Raw genomic sequence first — 17,102 nt, forward strand, 5'->3', positions numbered from 1 at the left:
GTGCCTCATTTTGGTCCTCGGGTAGTTCCTGCCTGGTTAGGTAGGCCAGGAATGGTTCTGTCCATGGGGCGATGACGACCATTATTACCCCTCATTCTGTTATTTCCATGGCAAAGCCTCCGATTGTGTCAGAGTGTCCCATATCTGGGGTTGTGGCCGGGTCCGGACTATTGTTGCCGGTGTCCCCTTCCCATACCATGGATGGTTTAAACAATTTTTGCAGGAAGATCTTCGGTGGGACAGGGTCACATTTAGTGCCGATACATGCGAGGATGTCTACCGCCTAGTTGTTTTCCCGAGCCACATGGTGGAATTCAAGCCCCTCGAACCGAGATGACATTTTGAGGACGGCGTTGCGATATGCCGCCATTTTAGGATCCTTGGCATCGAACTCTCCATTTATTTGGGATATTGCGAGGTTCGAGTCCCCACGCACCTCCAGGCGTTATATGCCCATGGAGACTGCCATCCGGAGATCGTGTAATAGGGCCTCGTATTCGGCTGCGTTATTGGAGTCTGTATATAGTATTTGGAGTACGTATTGCACTGTATCTCTGGTGGGGGACGTCAGGATGACGCCAGCCCCCAGACCAGCCATCATTTTAGAGCCATCGAAGTGCATGATCCAATTGGAGTATGCACCATACTCTTTAGGGAGTTCGGCTTCTGTCCATTCGGCTACGAAATCAGCCAGTACTTGCGACTTAATGGCTCTCCGTGGTTTATATGTTATGTCGAACAGGAGGAGCTCGATAGCCCATTTAGCAATCCGGCCTGTGGCATTGCGATTGTTTATTATGTCGTTGAGTGGTACTTCGGAGGCCACCGTAATTGAACACTCCTGAAAGTAGTGTCATATTTTCCGGGATGCCATGAATACCACGTATGCTATCTTTTGATAATGTGGGTACCATGATTTGCATGGAGTGAGGACGGTGGATACATAATATACCGGCTTTTGAAGTGGGAATTTATGTCCGTCCATCTCTCGTTCGACGACGAGCACTGCGCTTACAACTTGGTGAGTTGCCGCTATATATAATAGCATTGGTTCGCCAACAGTTGGCGCGGCCAAGATTGGGTTGGTGGCCAGGATGGCTTTTATTTCTTCTTGTCCGGCCGTGGCTGCGTCCGTCCACTCGAAGTGTTCGGTGCGCCAAAGAGGGCGATAAAGGGGGAGTGCCTTTTCTCCTAGTCGGGAGATAAAGCGGCTTAAAGCCGCCACACATCCGGTTAACTTCTGGATTTGCTTGAGGTCAGTTGGGATGGCCAACTATGATAGAGCCCGGATTTTGGCCGGATTTTCTTCAATTCCTCTGCTGGAGACGATAAAGCCCAGGAGCTTTCCGACGGGTATGCCGAAAACGCATTTTTTCCGGATTGAGCTTAATGTCGTATGTTTGGAGATTGTTGAACGTTAGCCTCAAGTCATCTATTAAGGAGTCGACGTGTCTGGTTTTAACGACCACATCATTGACGTATGCCTCCACTGTTTTGCCGATCTGCTTTTCCAGGCATGTCTGAATCATGCGTTGATACGTTGCGCCGGCGTTTTTGAGTCGAAGGGCACTGTGTTGAAATAGAAGGGGCCGTATGGAGTGATAAATGATGTTACGGCTTGGTCGGACTCTGCCATCTTTATTTGGTGGTAACCGGAGTATGCGTCGAGGAAGCACAATGAGTCGTGTCCTGCGGTAGCATCGATAATTTGATCGATGCAAGGGATCCTTTGGGCAAGCCTTATTAAGGTCCTTGAAGTCGATGCATAGGCGCCATATTTTTCCTTCTTTGGCACCATCACCAGGTTTGGTAGCCAGTCCGGATGCTTTATTTCTCTAATGAATCCGGCCTCCAGTAATTTGGCTAGCTCCTCTTCCATAGCTCGTCGCTTAGGTTCGGAGAAACGCCGAAGAGTCTGCTTGACTGGCCTGAATCCTTTTAGAATGTTAAGGCTATGCTCGGCCAGCCTGCGTGGGATTCCTAGCATGTCTGAAGGATGCCAGGCGAATATGTCCCAATTCTCGCGCAGGAACTCCCATAGTGTGGTGTCTACGGCGGGGTTTAACTGTGCCCCAATGGACGCTGTTTTTGTGGGGTCCATTGGATGAACTTGGAATTTGACTATTTCATCCGCTGGTTTAAAGGAGGTGGACTTGGATCTTTTGTCTAGTATCACGTCGTCCTTATCCACTGTGGAGCGCAGCGCGGTTAACTCCCCCGCCGCAAGGGCTTCGGATAATGCCTCGAGGGCCAGTGCAGCTGTTTTGTTCTCGGCGCAGAGTGCTATCTCCGGATCACTAGCTAGAGTGGTGATTCCATTGGGTTTGGGCATTTTGAGATTCATGTACCCATAATGGGGTATGGCTTGAAAAATCGTGAATGCCTCCCGCCCTAGAAGGGCGTGGTATCCGCTACTGAACGGGGCCACTTGGAATGTGATTTCTTCGGACCTGTAATTCTCTGGAGTGCCGAATACCACATCTAGTGTGATTTTCCCAGCGCAACGTGCCTCCCAACTAGGGATGATTCCTCGGAAGGTCGTAGTGCTTTTCTCAATACGGTTGCTATCTACTTCCATTTTTGAAGAGTTTCCTCATAAATGAGGTTTAATCCGCTGCCGCCGTCCATGAGCACTTTAGTGAGCCGAAAGCCATCCACAATTGGGCTGAGGACCAGAGTGGCTGGTGCTCGGGTTGTTTGGAATTTAGGTTCGTCATGGGCATTGAAAGTAATGGCCGTGTCACTCCATGGATTTATTGCTGCTACGTGGCAGACTTCGGCAAGGCTGCAGAGTGCTCGCTTCCAACTATTATTTGAGGCGAAGATCTCGAAGATTGTTAATACTGTATTGTTATCTGTGGGAGGGTGTTCTGGGGTGTTTTGGATGAGGAGATCCTCACCGCTCTTGGCCACCTGCCGGAGTACCCAACATGCTCTAAGGCTATGTGTTGGTATGGTGTCTGCCATACTATGAATTTTGCAGGGCCCGTTAAGCCATCCCTCCAATACGGTTCCACGCCTTGTAATGGGCTGTTGCTTCTTTGTAATTGAGTCGGCCGGCCTATGAGAGTGCACCCTTTTAGTTCGGACGGGGATTTTGTTAGAGTCGGATTGTCCCAAAATTGTGTTTGGGTTTTCCAGGCACCTTCCATCGCACAATATTTCCGTACTATGGCCGCCAAGTCAGCAAAGTGTGCTATGTCACGGCGACTTATGGCGTTAAGGATTCCCTTGTCCGTGCAATTGTTGCAAAAGAACGAAAGTGCGTCTTCCTCGCGACAGTCCTTGACCTTGTTCATTACAAGGAGGAATCTGGCCCAATAGTGATGTACTGTCTCTTGGGGCGCTTGCCTAATGTGGGAAAGATCATTTTTATCTGGGTGGGTGGGTGGATTTAAGTCCAGACCTTGACCCAATCTGAGATCCCGGGGTAGGGGAGTTTCTCATCTTGGAAGTTCAGGCTCCGAGATGTTGCTCCGCAGGTTCGGTATGCGACCTGATTCTAGGTTCAAGGTTAGGGCGATGTCCTCCCGTGAGCGGGTATCCGGCTCGGAGAGCTTAGGAATCCGGACATAGTTCGTCCTTAGGATAGAAGGAGAACCGGCGCGTTGCTCCTCCGCCACCGCTATTTGATGGGTGACCGGCGGAGAGTTAATCACCCTTTAGTCGGGTTTAAGCCTGATTCGATCCAAGTCCATAGCGACTCCCAGAGTGGCGATGCGATCCAAGAGCTCGTTCAAAGAGGAGAGCTCCATTGGGTCCATCTGCTCGGCGAATTTTGAGTCGATGTGGAGGCTATTTTCTATGACCCGAGAAGTCATCGTCGGCGCAACGGCCGAGCGGGCGGTCATGAAAAAGCCGCCTAGTCGGAGAGTTTGGCCTATAGCCAGGGCTCCCCCAAAAGTGATGTTGTCCTTGACAACGAGACGAGCCATCCCACCTTGTGATGACGGCATAGTGGAACTCTCAATGAAAGCACCAATGTCGGTGTCAAAACCAGCGAATTTCGGGTAGGGGGTCCCGAACTGTGCGTCTAAGGCGGATGGTAACAGGAGGAAGGGGACATGATGTTTACCCAGGTTCAGGCCCTCTTGATGGAGGTAATACCCTACGTCCTGCTTGATTGTTCTTGATGATATGAGTATTACAAGAGTTGATCTACCACGAGATCAGAGAGGCTAAACCCTAGAAGCTAGCCTATGGTATGATTGTATGTTTTCCTACGGACTAAAACCCTCCGGTTTATATAGACACCGGAGGGGCTAGGGTTACACAAGGTCGGTTACAAGGGAGGAGATATACATATCCGTATTGCCTAGCTTGCCTTCCACGCCAAGTAGAGTCCCATCCGGACATGAGATGAAGTCTTCAATCTTTTATCTTCATAGTCCAACAGTCCAGCCAAAGGATATAGTCCGGCTGTCCGGAGACTCCCTAATCTAGGACTCCCTCAGCCATGATTGGTGGTTGTCAGTGTCAAAACCAGCGGATCTCGGGTAGGGGGTCCCGAACTGTGCGTCTAAGGCGGATGGTAATAGGAGGCTGGGCACACGATGTTTACCTAGGTTCAGGCCATCTTGATGGAGGTAATACCCTACGTCCTGCTTGATTGTTCTTGATGATATGAGTATTACAAGAGTTGATCTACCACGAGATCGTAGAGGCTAAACCCTAGAAGCTAGCCTATGGTATGATTGTATGTTGTCCTACGGACTAAACCCTCCGGTTTATATAGACACCGGATGGGGGCTAGGGTTACACAGTTTCGGTTACAAAGGAGGAGATCTACATATCCGTATTGCCTAGCTTGCCTTCCACGCCAAGGAGAGTCCTATCCGGACACGGGACGAAGTCTTCAATCTTGTATCTTCATAGCCCAACAGTCTGGCCGAAGGATATAGTCCGGCTGTCCGGAGACCCCCTAATCCAGGACTCCCTTAGTTGCCCCTGAACCAGGCTTCAATGACGATGAGTCCAGCGCACAGTATTGTCTTCGGCATTGCAAGGCGGGTTCCTCCTGCGAATACTCCATAGAAGATTTTGAACACTAGAATAGTGTCCGACTCTGCAAAACAAGTTCCACATACTACCGCAGAGAGAATAATATTTCCACAAATCTAATCTGCTGACGTGTTTTGACAGCACGACATTACGTCATGGCCCGGTCATTATTCGAACCGTTTTCTCAACCAGCACCGCACATATCGCGAGGCGGTTTTCTTGACACGTCTTATCGAAGCAGAGATCATGTCCCCCTTATTACGGGATTCTCATCAATACGGACGTGGGTAACCCACTCGTGCCTGTTGGTATGACTCCTCGATATTAGGCGAGTCCAAAACGGCCGCGAGGAGGACGCTTGACATTCACCCTCTTTATAAAGAGGCCAGGACCTGTCCATTTTTCCTCTCGCGCTCAATTGAATCCTTCGCCCGCCTCGAGTTCCAACACCCTAGGATCAGGTCAGGCACATAAGACCTTCAACCATGTCCAGATCCAACCTGCATGGTCGGTGGATGCCTTCCTCTGTCGCAGAGGAGGACATCAAGAAGCTGAGAGAGGCCAGATATCTGACCGCCGAAATTTCGCACAGGCTGCCTGCCCGAGGGCAGGTCATCCTGTCACATCCCTAGTTCTGGTAATGCCTAGTGCTAACATATGGTGTTGCATCATGTCTACTTTACTCATAAAATTGAAATGGGGATGACAGAACCCCTAGCACCCCATTAATCCAACTAGGATTTACTAAAATCTTTTTCAATGAACCTGAAATGCCCTTCTAAATGTTCATCATCTTTGCCTTGGTCTTAAACCTCTGACAAAAATGGTGCACATATTTCTAGGACATCATAGGGTCACTGAATTAAATCATACTCTATTTGCATTTGGGCATTTAAATGCTATAGAATATTTTAGATGTCCAAATAATCCTAAACTGAAATGTTCCATGTTGGTTATATGCTAAACAGTGGGCATCAGCAGTTTGGTGATTTTTGAAAGTGCCTAAGCATTTTTCGAAAAGCCACAAAGTTGCAGAAAAATAGAAAACAGGAAATAAAATAGAGAAAGGAGAAACGTATGTAGCGGCCTGCTACTGTAGTCAGCCCAGCTTCTGAGCAGCCCAACCGAGCCCACCTGGCAGTCCAGCTACCCTGGCCTGGCACTGTTGGCCCAGCCCACCAGTGCCACCGTCCTCAAGCTCCTGCCAGGAGGACGCTGAGCGCGTGCTCGCCACCTCCTGCCTGCCTGTCTGCGTCCCCGACGTCCTGGACGTCGCCACACGATCCCCCTGGATCCCCTCTCACTTCCCCTCTCTCCCTGGACCTCCTCCCCTCCTCTGTCTCTCGGCCCCAAGCGAGACCGAGAACCGCCGTCGCCGCAGCCGCAGCCTCCGCCTCCCCTTTGCCTTCCCACCTTGTCCGAGACCTCCGCCTCATCTCTATTGTCCTCTACGCCGAGTCAACCGACCCGGGGTGCACTGCAGCATCGTCCTTCATGTCGTCTTCAACCTTCGGATACCGGAAATCGTCACCGCCGTACGCCGTCGTCAGGCCTTCCGCGAGGCCGCTGGGACCTTCTACGACTTTGCTGTGAGCTCCTATGCCGTCCCTCTCTCTCCCCGTGCTCGATTTCACCGCATAGCCATTGTTTCTGTCGAACCCGAGAACCCATCGCCGCCGGCCGTGTCGCCGCTGTGGCTAGAGCTCACGCGTGTCGTGCCCGAGCACGCTACCATGCTCAGCACGTCCCTAGCAACCCGCTGACACCACCATCCCACCCAGAGATGCCCAGTAGCGCCAAACCGAGCACGCCCGTAGCTCCGGCCGCCGCACTTGTGGTCGCCGTCGTTGATTTAGCTAGCCCCGCGATGCGCCACTTGCACCACCCGACGCGCCTCGACGCGCTGCTTCCGTAGAGCCCAGCCGCACGAGCTCTCGTCGCCGGAGATGGCTGGACGAGGAGCGCCGCCGCGTCCTGATTAGCACTGGCGGCTAATCGCCGTTTAGCTGACGTGGCTGGTTTAGATTAGGTGTTAACTAACCCCCCCAGCCGCTGACATGTGGGACCAGCACCCCACTAATTTTAGTTAGTGCTAAAACTAATTTTTTAACCATGAATCACTGACACGCGGGACCCACTGGTCAGTTTGACCTAGGCTACCCCGTTGACTCGCTTACGTCATGCTGAGTAGTTCTAACGCAGTAATTCATTTTATGGAATTAGTTTAATTCTAAATAATTAGAAATTCCAGAAAATGTTTAAAACTTGTAAAAATCATAGAAATGAATCTGTAACTCCAAATACAAAGATTTATATCTGAAAAACGATCAGAAAAATCCAATCTATCCATCTGTACTGGTTTCATGCATGTTTAAGAAACTTAACCTTGCTGTTTAGTGCAAAACATGATAAGGCACTATTTAAATTCATAGTTTGATTTTGAATTTGAACCTTTGGTTCAAAATGACTCGAACCACCCTGGTTATAGTTGCATTAGGCCAACACACTCATTTTGCCATGTCTAGATCATGCATCATATTGTTCATTGCATTGATTGTGTCTTTTCCTGGCCGGTATTTGTCCCCTCTCGGTAGACGTGGTTTTGACGATGTGATTGATGACACCGATGAAGAGCTATACTATCTTCAGAAGTGCCAGGCAAGCAAAACCCCCTTGTTCATTCTGATGCAATCCCACTCTCTCGCTCCTGCTCTCTTTTACTGCATTAGGACAACAACGTTTCAACTGTTACATGCTGCGATAGCTGAACCCCTTTCCTCTGCATGACCTGTCATTGCCACAGTAAATAGATGAAACCCACTAGCATGAGTAGGAATTGTTTGAGACCTGATGTGCCTACTCATTCATGTTTGTTTTTCATGCCTGCTACTGCTTAGAGTTGAGTCAAGTCTGATTCATCGGGGATGAATTGGAATGTGGTGAACATGTCCTACTATTGAGAGCTAAGTGTGTGAACGCGATTTGGTAAAGGTAGCGGTGAGAGGCCATGTAGGAGTACATGGTGGGTTGTCTCATTGTAGCCATCCTTAGGAACTGAGTTCTGTGTTTTGATCCATGAACAGCTACTACCACGCATTGGAATGCTTAAGTGCCCCTCTCAACTTATTAATCAACCTGATCCCTGTCCAGGAGTTGCAACTAGTTTCTGGTGTTTGTAGGTAGTGTTAGTAGCCTACCAAGTGGCACCCGGTATAGGTGGGCTTGGGACAGACTAGGCACAGTGGCCCGGTGTACCAAGTGGCACCCAGATGGTGGGCTTGGGAACCCTGTACACATCGTTTGGGGCCGTGAGCGACACCCCGGCTGGATATCCTTGCGGATGGAACCCGAATAGGCGATAAACCTGGACTAGAGACTTGTTAGTTAGACAGGTCGTGGCCGACTCCCTCGCCAGGCTTCTGCTTGAAGGTTGCCGAGATACACAACGTGTACATGGTGGTAAGTGGCGAGAGCGTGTGTGAAGAAGTACACCGCTGCAGGGTTATCATTATCTATTCTAATAGCTGGATTCCTCGGATATGGAAGCTTGGACCCCTTGCATAGTTCATAGACAAGTGAAAGTGGATACTCTAAAATGCGCAAGATAAGTGTGAGTGCTATGGATGGCGTTCTCGCAGGGAGACGGGAGCGGATCCATAGTGGAGTATTGATATGGTGAATATGTGGACTCGTGTGCGCCACCTCAAAGAGTTACTTGCAGTAGTAGTTCAGGATAGCCACTGAATCAAAGCTGGCTTGCTGTAGTCAAACTCCACCACCCCTTTGTTGATACCGATGCATATGTAGTTAGTTCTGATGTAAGTCTTGCTGGGTACATTTGTACTCACGTTTTCTTATTTTATGTTTTTGCAGAGAGACTTCAGTCTCGCTAGTAGTTCCATGTGGACTTCGACGTTTAGCTTGTTACCTCAGCTACGATCTTGTGCCCTTGGCAGGATCTGGTAGATAGTCAAGCTTCTCGGCCTTTTTCATTTGTAGATGTCTGTACTCAGACATGTTAAGCTTCCGCATGTGCTTGTTGCTTGTATGCTTTGAATGTTGGGTCATGAGACCCATGTTTTTAATATCTCACTCTTTGGGGCCTAATGAATAAATATTCTGAGTCGTAGTGTCTTGTTGTGATGCCATGTTGTATTGCACATATTGAGCATATTGTGTGTATGATTGAAATGCTTGGTATGTGTGGGATCCGACAACCTAGTTGTTTATCCTTGGTAGCCTCTCTTATGGGGAAATGTAGTCTTGTGCTTCCATGAGCCATAGTAGTCCACTACAGCCCGGTTCACCGGAGTCCTGCTAGCCAAGCACTACTGCTCCGGAACACTTAGACTGGCTGGCATGTGATTCACTTTGTTCCTGTGTCTGTCCCTTCGGGGAAATGTCACGCGGTGACATCCGGAGTCCTGCCTAGCCTGCTATAGCCTGGGTTCCCGGAGTCCTGTTAGCCCAGTGCTACAGCCCAGATTCGCACGCTGCTGACCGACATGCTCGATGTTGATTCATGTATGCCTGTCCCCGTAAGTTAGTGCCACTATGGGTTCATGACTAGTCACGTCGGTCCGGGTTCTCTGTCATATGGATGCTAGTGACACTATCATATACGTGAGCCAAAAGATGCAAATGGTCCTGGGCCATGGTAAGGCGACACCCGTGGGAATACCGTGCATGAGGCCGCAAAGTGATATGAGGTGTTACAGGCTAGATCGGTGTGACTTAGAATCGGGGTCCTGACACATCCCCACTCCCGTACCCAACTATAGTGTTGTGTTTGTCTCTCACTTCCTCCGAGGACTAGGCCTCACTCTGGATCCCTTTGTTAGGGGACTCATGTTCTATTATGGGCTGGATTTCCACGATCTGGCCCCGGATTCCGTCCTTCACATCTCGTCGTTCATCATCGTATGTGAGGCCTTCCTCCGCACTACCCCTCACTTCGGCCTGTGGCTCAAGAACTTCAATTTGAAGCCGAAGATGATCGAGGGGCGGCACGTAGAGTGCGGAGGTGCCGTAATAAGCAAAAGCACTAATGCTCCATGGCCAGAGGGTTCCTTCCCAGAGGTATCAAGTTTGTGGGAGCGGGAGTGGTTTTATATCACAGCTCCCCGAAGTGCCAAGTGGGCAGCCATCCCTGCCTTTCGCTCGCCCCCCCCACCACCACAACTGACGTCATGGATCAGCGAGGGGCTAAACTGGGGTCTAGTAAAGGATGTGCCGGTATTGCAGAGTCGCATCCGATATCTCATTGAGAGAGACGTTAACCTAGTCACGGTGATGCAGGTCAGGCTAGTTCGCCAGGTCTCGCCTAGCAAACGTAGACCTCTCCATTTGTGGGAGTTCAACCCGGAGGGACCGCGAATCATTCAGCACTTCCTCGGCATGACGCTCGAGGAGATGTACAAGTTGTTCTTCGGATCACAAATAAAGTGTCCGGAGACCACCGAGGATGCGGGTCTGAGCTGTAATCGCCTGGATACCCAAGTAAGTAATCCGATGGCCGAACACACTGTTTCTCTTATTCATCATAACATCATTCTGAGAAGTCTCTCTTTGACCAGGACTGGATAACCAAGGTGAAAATGATCATGTGTCCGACCCCCCTTCCCGAGGGCTTGGCCAATCCACTACTAGATAGAATGCTGGAGCCAGCGCCTTATCAAGTGCCCTCGAAGGAAGATAAAGGGGGGAATAAAGAGGCCGGAAGCGAGCCTCACTCACTACTCGCCCCAACCGGGGGAACGAGTGCCTCCGTGAAGGAGGACAAACAGGTAGAAGAATCTGACATTCCCTTTCCCCGAGGAAGGAAGAGGACCACCTCTGAAGATCCGGAAACAGAGGTTTCCAAACAAGGGAAGAAATCTTCGCCAGAGGGTCCTGCCCCGGGGGGGGGGGGTACCCTTGCCGCACAGTGTCCGCAAGGGAATCAGCCCACTACCGAGCTGTAAGTAGTCAAAAAGTACTTAGTAGTGAAAATATCCTACCTTACTTCTAAAAACAATAACCGAAGCTTATATCTTGTACTTTGGATCGTAGCTCTTCTCGACAGAGTTTTGTGTTCGGGGGATCTTCTTCCGGAGATGATGGAGAGCGAAACACCTCCCCCTGCCACCCCGCCTCATGAAGCGGGCGACCCTAAAGAGTCGTCGCGGAGGGTTTCTCCTGATCCGCCAAGGCCAGGGGGTAATCCCTTGGCCACCCGGAGTCCTCAGTATTCGGCTCCTAAAGAGAGCAACATAAAGAGTCCAGAACCATATAGTGTGCGGTCGGACACACTGAAGGATCTTCTGGAGCAAGCAGCCATCTCAAAAGCGCATCGTACGTTAATGAGTATGGTAGTTGAAAGGATTTCATCCGCTGAAAGCGAATTGCATGAAGCTTTTATGAGTCTGCCGAAAGGCTTTGAGGTATGTGACATAGTGTATGTTTTTGATAGTACCGCACACGTTAGGTGTGCCCTATGTAGATAGTAGCCCCTGAGACTCTAGTTGTCATCGAAAACGGCAACAAACAGAGGATCATAGTCCCAGGTAATAACCAGACCGCCTTTATGTGCAGGTGGCTGAAGCTCCGGTGGCTAGCCGGACTGATGGGTTTGCCGAGTTAAAGCGGCAACTTGATGCGGCAGATGCCGACATCGTGCTTGTCAGCAAGCGGCTCAACGAGGCACAGGGTAAGTGATTTCTCCGGTGATCAACGCATAGTAAGAGGAGCAGGATGCCAATATCTTTAATATGTTATGACTGCAGATGGAGCTGCCACCGTGGAGACCCTTCGGGCAGAGCTTGCCCGGGACAAGGAACAAGCAAGGAATAGCGATGCTGCCTCTCTAAGGGTGGTTGAAGAGCTGCGGGCCGAATAGTCCGCGCATCGCCAAAGAAAGGAAAGGATAGCCAAGATGGCCATTGAGTTGAGAGATGCCGCTGACCGTTACCAGCTTCTTGAAGAAGAAAGTTGAGCGAGGGCGGCAGACCTAGAGAAGGCCATGGTAGCAGCCAATGAAGCCCGCTCTAAAATCAGAGCAATGAAGGAGGAGCTGCATCAAGCTATGGATATCGTGGCTGGGAAGCCCTTCTCGTTGCGGACTAAGTTCAGAGATCCAAAGTATGATCCTCTTGATCAACTATGGAGTTCTGCGGACGCCTACGTGGATTTGGCGGCAAGTGCTGCTGATGCGGCCGAGTACTTCAAGGATCAAGGAGACAGTTCCATGCTCCAGTGCATCCACTGCTGCCGAATGAGCAAATGGCCGAGTGGGCCGAGCTCCATAGGTTGTCAGGACTCGCCATGAGGTCCGTTGTGGATCATCTGTGGCCGGGAGGGCCAAGGCCGAATAGTTACTTTAGTTTGGTGCACAAATTCCTTGGTGCTGTGCCGCACATTGATGCTATGAAGAGGTCGGCGTGCATAGAGGGTGCGCAGATGGCCTTTGCCCGTGTCAAGACATACTAGGCAGAGATGGAGGCCACCACTGTTGCAACACAGGGTTCGGCCGTGGGCCGAGTGGCTGCCGAGCACTACTTTGAAGAAGTTCTTGAAGGCGCTCGTTCGATAGAGGCTCAGTGCTCGAAGAATATTGTGTTCTAGTGACATGTACTCCCATTGTAAAAACAATGTTTTTATTGAGTTATGAAGGCTATGTTTATACTTTTGCCTGAAAGTATTATGATGCCTCATGTGCGGCCGTTTATGTATATATGTATATAACCTGAAAGTTTGCAGTCGTTGGCTTCCGCCCCCATGCATATAATGCAGGGTGTTCACAAAAAACGCGTATTCACACTTGATCCAACGTCTTGGTCCATCAAGGAGGTGGTAGCGCAGCGAACGAGGCAATCAGACTATATTGCTTTAACACTTTCACTTAGCCATAGGAATTTGACAGTGGGGCTACTATATAGCCCCTGGTACTTCTGCGCTTGTCCGAATACGGGGCACATACGTACATGACTGGGAAACAACCCTTCGTTAATGCGGAGGAATCCCGAAGATTCCGCTGGGTTATCGAGTGGTTGACCTGTCTCACGCTATATCATGACAGTTAGTTTTCGGCTTTCTCTACTGAGGTGCTCATCCGGATGAACCAGGGCACAATCGCAGTAGTTCTCCCAGTGGTACCTTAGCCGATATAGCGGAACGTAAGGTACCAAAACATGGGAGCTGGGCAAACCCAACATTTGACCAAAGACATGATTCAGAGCTGATGCATATAAGGCCAAACTCGCGACGCCGAACACTCCCTAAGGTATTCGGTCTTTATAACATATGTCGGGCTAAACAATGCCCTTAATAATAAACCCCGGGTGTCCAGGTACGTGCAATATCCTGACGTGGCCACATGCCAATACGTCGGCATCCTTCTCGGTTGTATTGAGTATCCGGAGGATGTGAGCAACAAGAGACAGTAAAAAAGGTTGACGCAGGGTCTTAATCTAGAAATAAACCTTTAAGTGGGTCCCTGCTGCACGTCTGCCCCTGTGTCTCCGTTGTGCCGTGTCCTGGACGGGTGTAGCACGATTGTCATCTGTAAAAGAGAAGAACTTAGGTGAAAGTTGTTGTGCCAGAAAATTGGTTATTGTGAATAAACCATTAAAATTTAAGATAAGTAAAGTTGAGCTAGACTAGCCCTGATTACACGCGGGAAGCCCCTAGTACCGTCTAGGAGGGCTTGATCATCAAACCAATCTCATGTATATGTAGTGGTGCACCGGACTCGTCTAACCATGTCCGTGGTCTTGACGACCTGTCATATTTTCTGGTTGGTGAGGCCGTCTAGTGCTCGGTGGCTAAAGCCGCCGCACATTCTTCCGCGCGTAGAGCAATCTCAATATTTCCGCTAACTGTGATGGTGCCACGTGGACTGGGCATCTTAAGCTTGAGAGAAGCGTAATGCGGGATTGCATTAAAACAAGCGAAAGCCGCTCTTCCGAGTAGTGCCTGATAGTCACTTCGAAATGGAGTGATGTAGAAAGTTAACCTTTCACTTAGGAAGTTGTCGGAAGAACCGAATACAACCTCTAGTAATAGAGAGCCCGTGCAGCGGGCCTCTAGGCCTGGTATTACTCCCTTGAAGGTAGTAGTACGGTGGCTTATTTTTGTCGGGTCTATCCCCATTTTGCGGACTATGTCCTGATATATCAGATTTAGACCACTGGCGCCGTCAATGAGGACTCGTGTGAGATGGTATCCCTTTATTATTTGGTCTAACATCAAGGCATCCAATCCTTCATGCTGGATGCTTGTCGCGTGATCCCTGCGATCAAAAGTGATCGGGCAGGCCAACGAGGGGTTGAACCTAGGGGTGATGGGCTTATGGCGCGTGTGTCTCGGAGTGCATGTTTGCTTCTCCTTTTCGTCACATGGATCATGGTGACTGTTTTAACCTCTGGTGGGAATTTTTTCTGTCCTCCAATGCTTTGCTGGCAAGGCTCGTCCACGTCTTCGCTTGGTGTCTCCCCCCCTTGTGTTCGGCATTTAGCTTCCCAGCCTGCTTGAAGACCCAACATTCTCTATGGGTGTGATTTGCAGGTTTATCGAGGGTGCCATGAATCTGACATAGTTTGTGAAGAATCTTGTTTAGGCCAGACGGTCCATCTCTGCTGCCTTTGAAAGGTTTTTTCCGCTGACCTAGTCGAGAGCCCCCGAATTCGGCGTTTACTGCTGTACTATCTGGGCTATCTTCTTTATTTCGACGCTTGCTTTTATTGCGTCGTGGTTTTCCATTGCCATCCCTGACTTCGGATGTGCTTGGGTAGCTGGTTCTACTGCGGGCTAACCAGCTGTCTTTGCCCGCGCAAAAGCGGGTCATGAGACTTATTAGAGCTGCCATTGTTCTCGGTTTTTCTTGGCCGAGGCGTCTGGCGAGCCATTCATCTCGGATGCTGTGTTTGAAAGCTGCTAAGGCTTCAGCGTCCTGACAGTCGATGATTTGGTTCTTTTTGGTGAGAAACATGTTCCAAAGCTTTCGGGCGGACTCTCCGGACTGTTGAATTATATGACTTAAATCGTCTGCCTTCGGAGGTCGGATGTAGGTCCCTTGAAAATTAGCCCGAAAAGTGTCCTCGAGCTCCTCCCAACTTCCAATTGAGTTTCCGGGGAGGCTTTTCAGCCAGTGTCGAGCTGGTCCTTTAAGCTTGAGGGGCAAGTATTTAATGGCATGGAGATCGTCTCCTCGAGCCATATGGATATGGAGGATAAAGTCCTCAATCCAGACCCCAGGGTCTGTGGTCCCGTCGTACGCTTCTATGTTCACTGGTTTGAATCCTTCTGGGAATTCGCGGTCCAGCACCTCATCGGTAAAACATAGGGGGTGTGCGGCACCCCTGTACTTGGACGTACCATGGAGTTTGGATGGTTGTAATATTTGGTTTTGATTTTGTGCCGGAACGCGCTTCCTAGATCCATAAATGGATCTGGTCGTACTGGATTTTTGGTGCAAGTCCTCATGTAGATCGTGTGATGACTAATGTGCGACTTTGTGAGCCGCTCTATCGCGGTCACAAGGTGGTGGATCCGGCCGGTTGTCCGTTTCATTATTTGGCTGTGTGGGCTCTAGGGCCTCATCGTCGAATTCAGGTAACAACTTGCGCTTTGGATAGCTCTTTGTGTGGTAACTTCCACCATACTTTGCTTCGCTGTCGAGCACATTGTTCCACCTTCTGTTGAGTGTGTTTTGTGCGGCCTTAAGCCTTTGCTTCTGCTTCTTCAGACTCCTCGCTGTGGCAATAAGCCTTATGCGGAGGTTCTCTTGCTCCAAGTGCGTTTCCGGGATGATGTGTGTATCTTCGTCCGGACTGTTTTCCTCCCCAGATGGGTTTTGATGAGGGTTATCCTCGGCGTCGCCGTGTTCGGACGTCGGATCCGTACTATGTTCGCCGCTTGCAGCTTCATCGTGCTCTGCCATCGGGGCAATGTGGTCGTCGTTTCCTCTGGAGTCGACTGGAGTATTATTTTCTCTTGCACTGTTATCGCTGTTTTTGCTATGGCGGGACTTAGAGTGGCGCCGCTGATGTCGGCGCTTGGGTTGCTTCTTGGAGGGGCCATCCTCCTTTGTCTCTTCTCCATTGCCTTCTTTGGGTGTATTCACCATGTATATGTCATGCGATGAAGTGGCTGTCCGGCGCCCTGTGGGCGCTGGTTCCTATTCGTCTCCTGCATCTTTGTCCATGCCGTTGATGTCTTCGGAGTCGAAGTTGAGCATGTTGGTTAAGTCGTCGAAAGTGGCTACTAAGTGGGTGGTGGGTGGGCAGCGAATTTCTTCGTCGTCCGCATCCCATTCTAGCCGGACATAGTTCGGCCAAGGTTCTCATGATAGGGAGAGGGACCTCAATGAATTTAGCACATCGTTGAAGGGCGAGTGCTGAAAGATATCCGCAGAGGTGAACTCCATGATCGGCGCCCAGTCGGACTCGACAGGCATGGATGTAAGCGGCTCAGAGTTCGTGGCCGGAGGTAAATCCAGTGGTTCGGCGACACGGCTCTCGTAAGGGGTGAAGTAAGAGTGCGGCCTCCATGGAGGGGTCTATCCCTCCGTCCTTGGATGGGGCAATTTGCTCCGGATTGAAGGCCGGAGTAGTTGCAGATGGGATCTCCCGAACACTGTCTGACGACAGAGTTACGTCGTGCTCATCGTGACTGTGCGGCGCACCTGACATGGGATCAAATCCGTCGAAGATCAAGTCTCAGCGGATGTGGGCAGTGTAATTTAAATTTCCGAATCTGACCTGATGGCCAGGGGCGTAGCTCTCGATCTGCTCCAGATGGTCAAGCGAATTGGCCCGCAGTGCAAAGCCGCCGAATACAAAGATCTGTCCGAGGAGGAAAACCTCACCCTGGACCACATCGCTACCGATGATCGAAGGAGCCATCAGGCCTTATGGTGAAGACACAGTGTAACTCTCAATGAAAGCACCAATGTCAGTGTCAAAACTGGCGGATCTCGGGTAGGGGGTCTCGAACTGTGCGTCTAAGGCGGATGGTAACAGGAGGCAGGGGACACGATGTTTACCCAGGTTCGGGCCCTCTTGATGGAGGTAATACCCTACGTCCTGCTTGATTGTTCTCGATTATATGAGTATTACAAGAGT

Source organism: Triticum aestivum, chromosome 6A (genome assembly GCF_018294505.1).
Source record: "Triticum aestivum cultivar Chinese Spring chromosome 6A, IWGSC CS RefSeq v2.1, whole genome shotgun sequence".
In the NCBI taxonomy this organism is placed as follows: Eukaryota; Viridiplantae; Streptophyta; class Magnoliopsida; order Poales; family Poaceae; genus Triticum; species Triticum aestivum.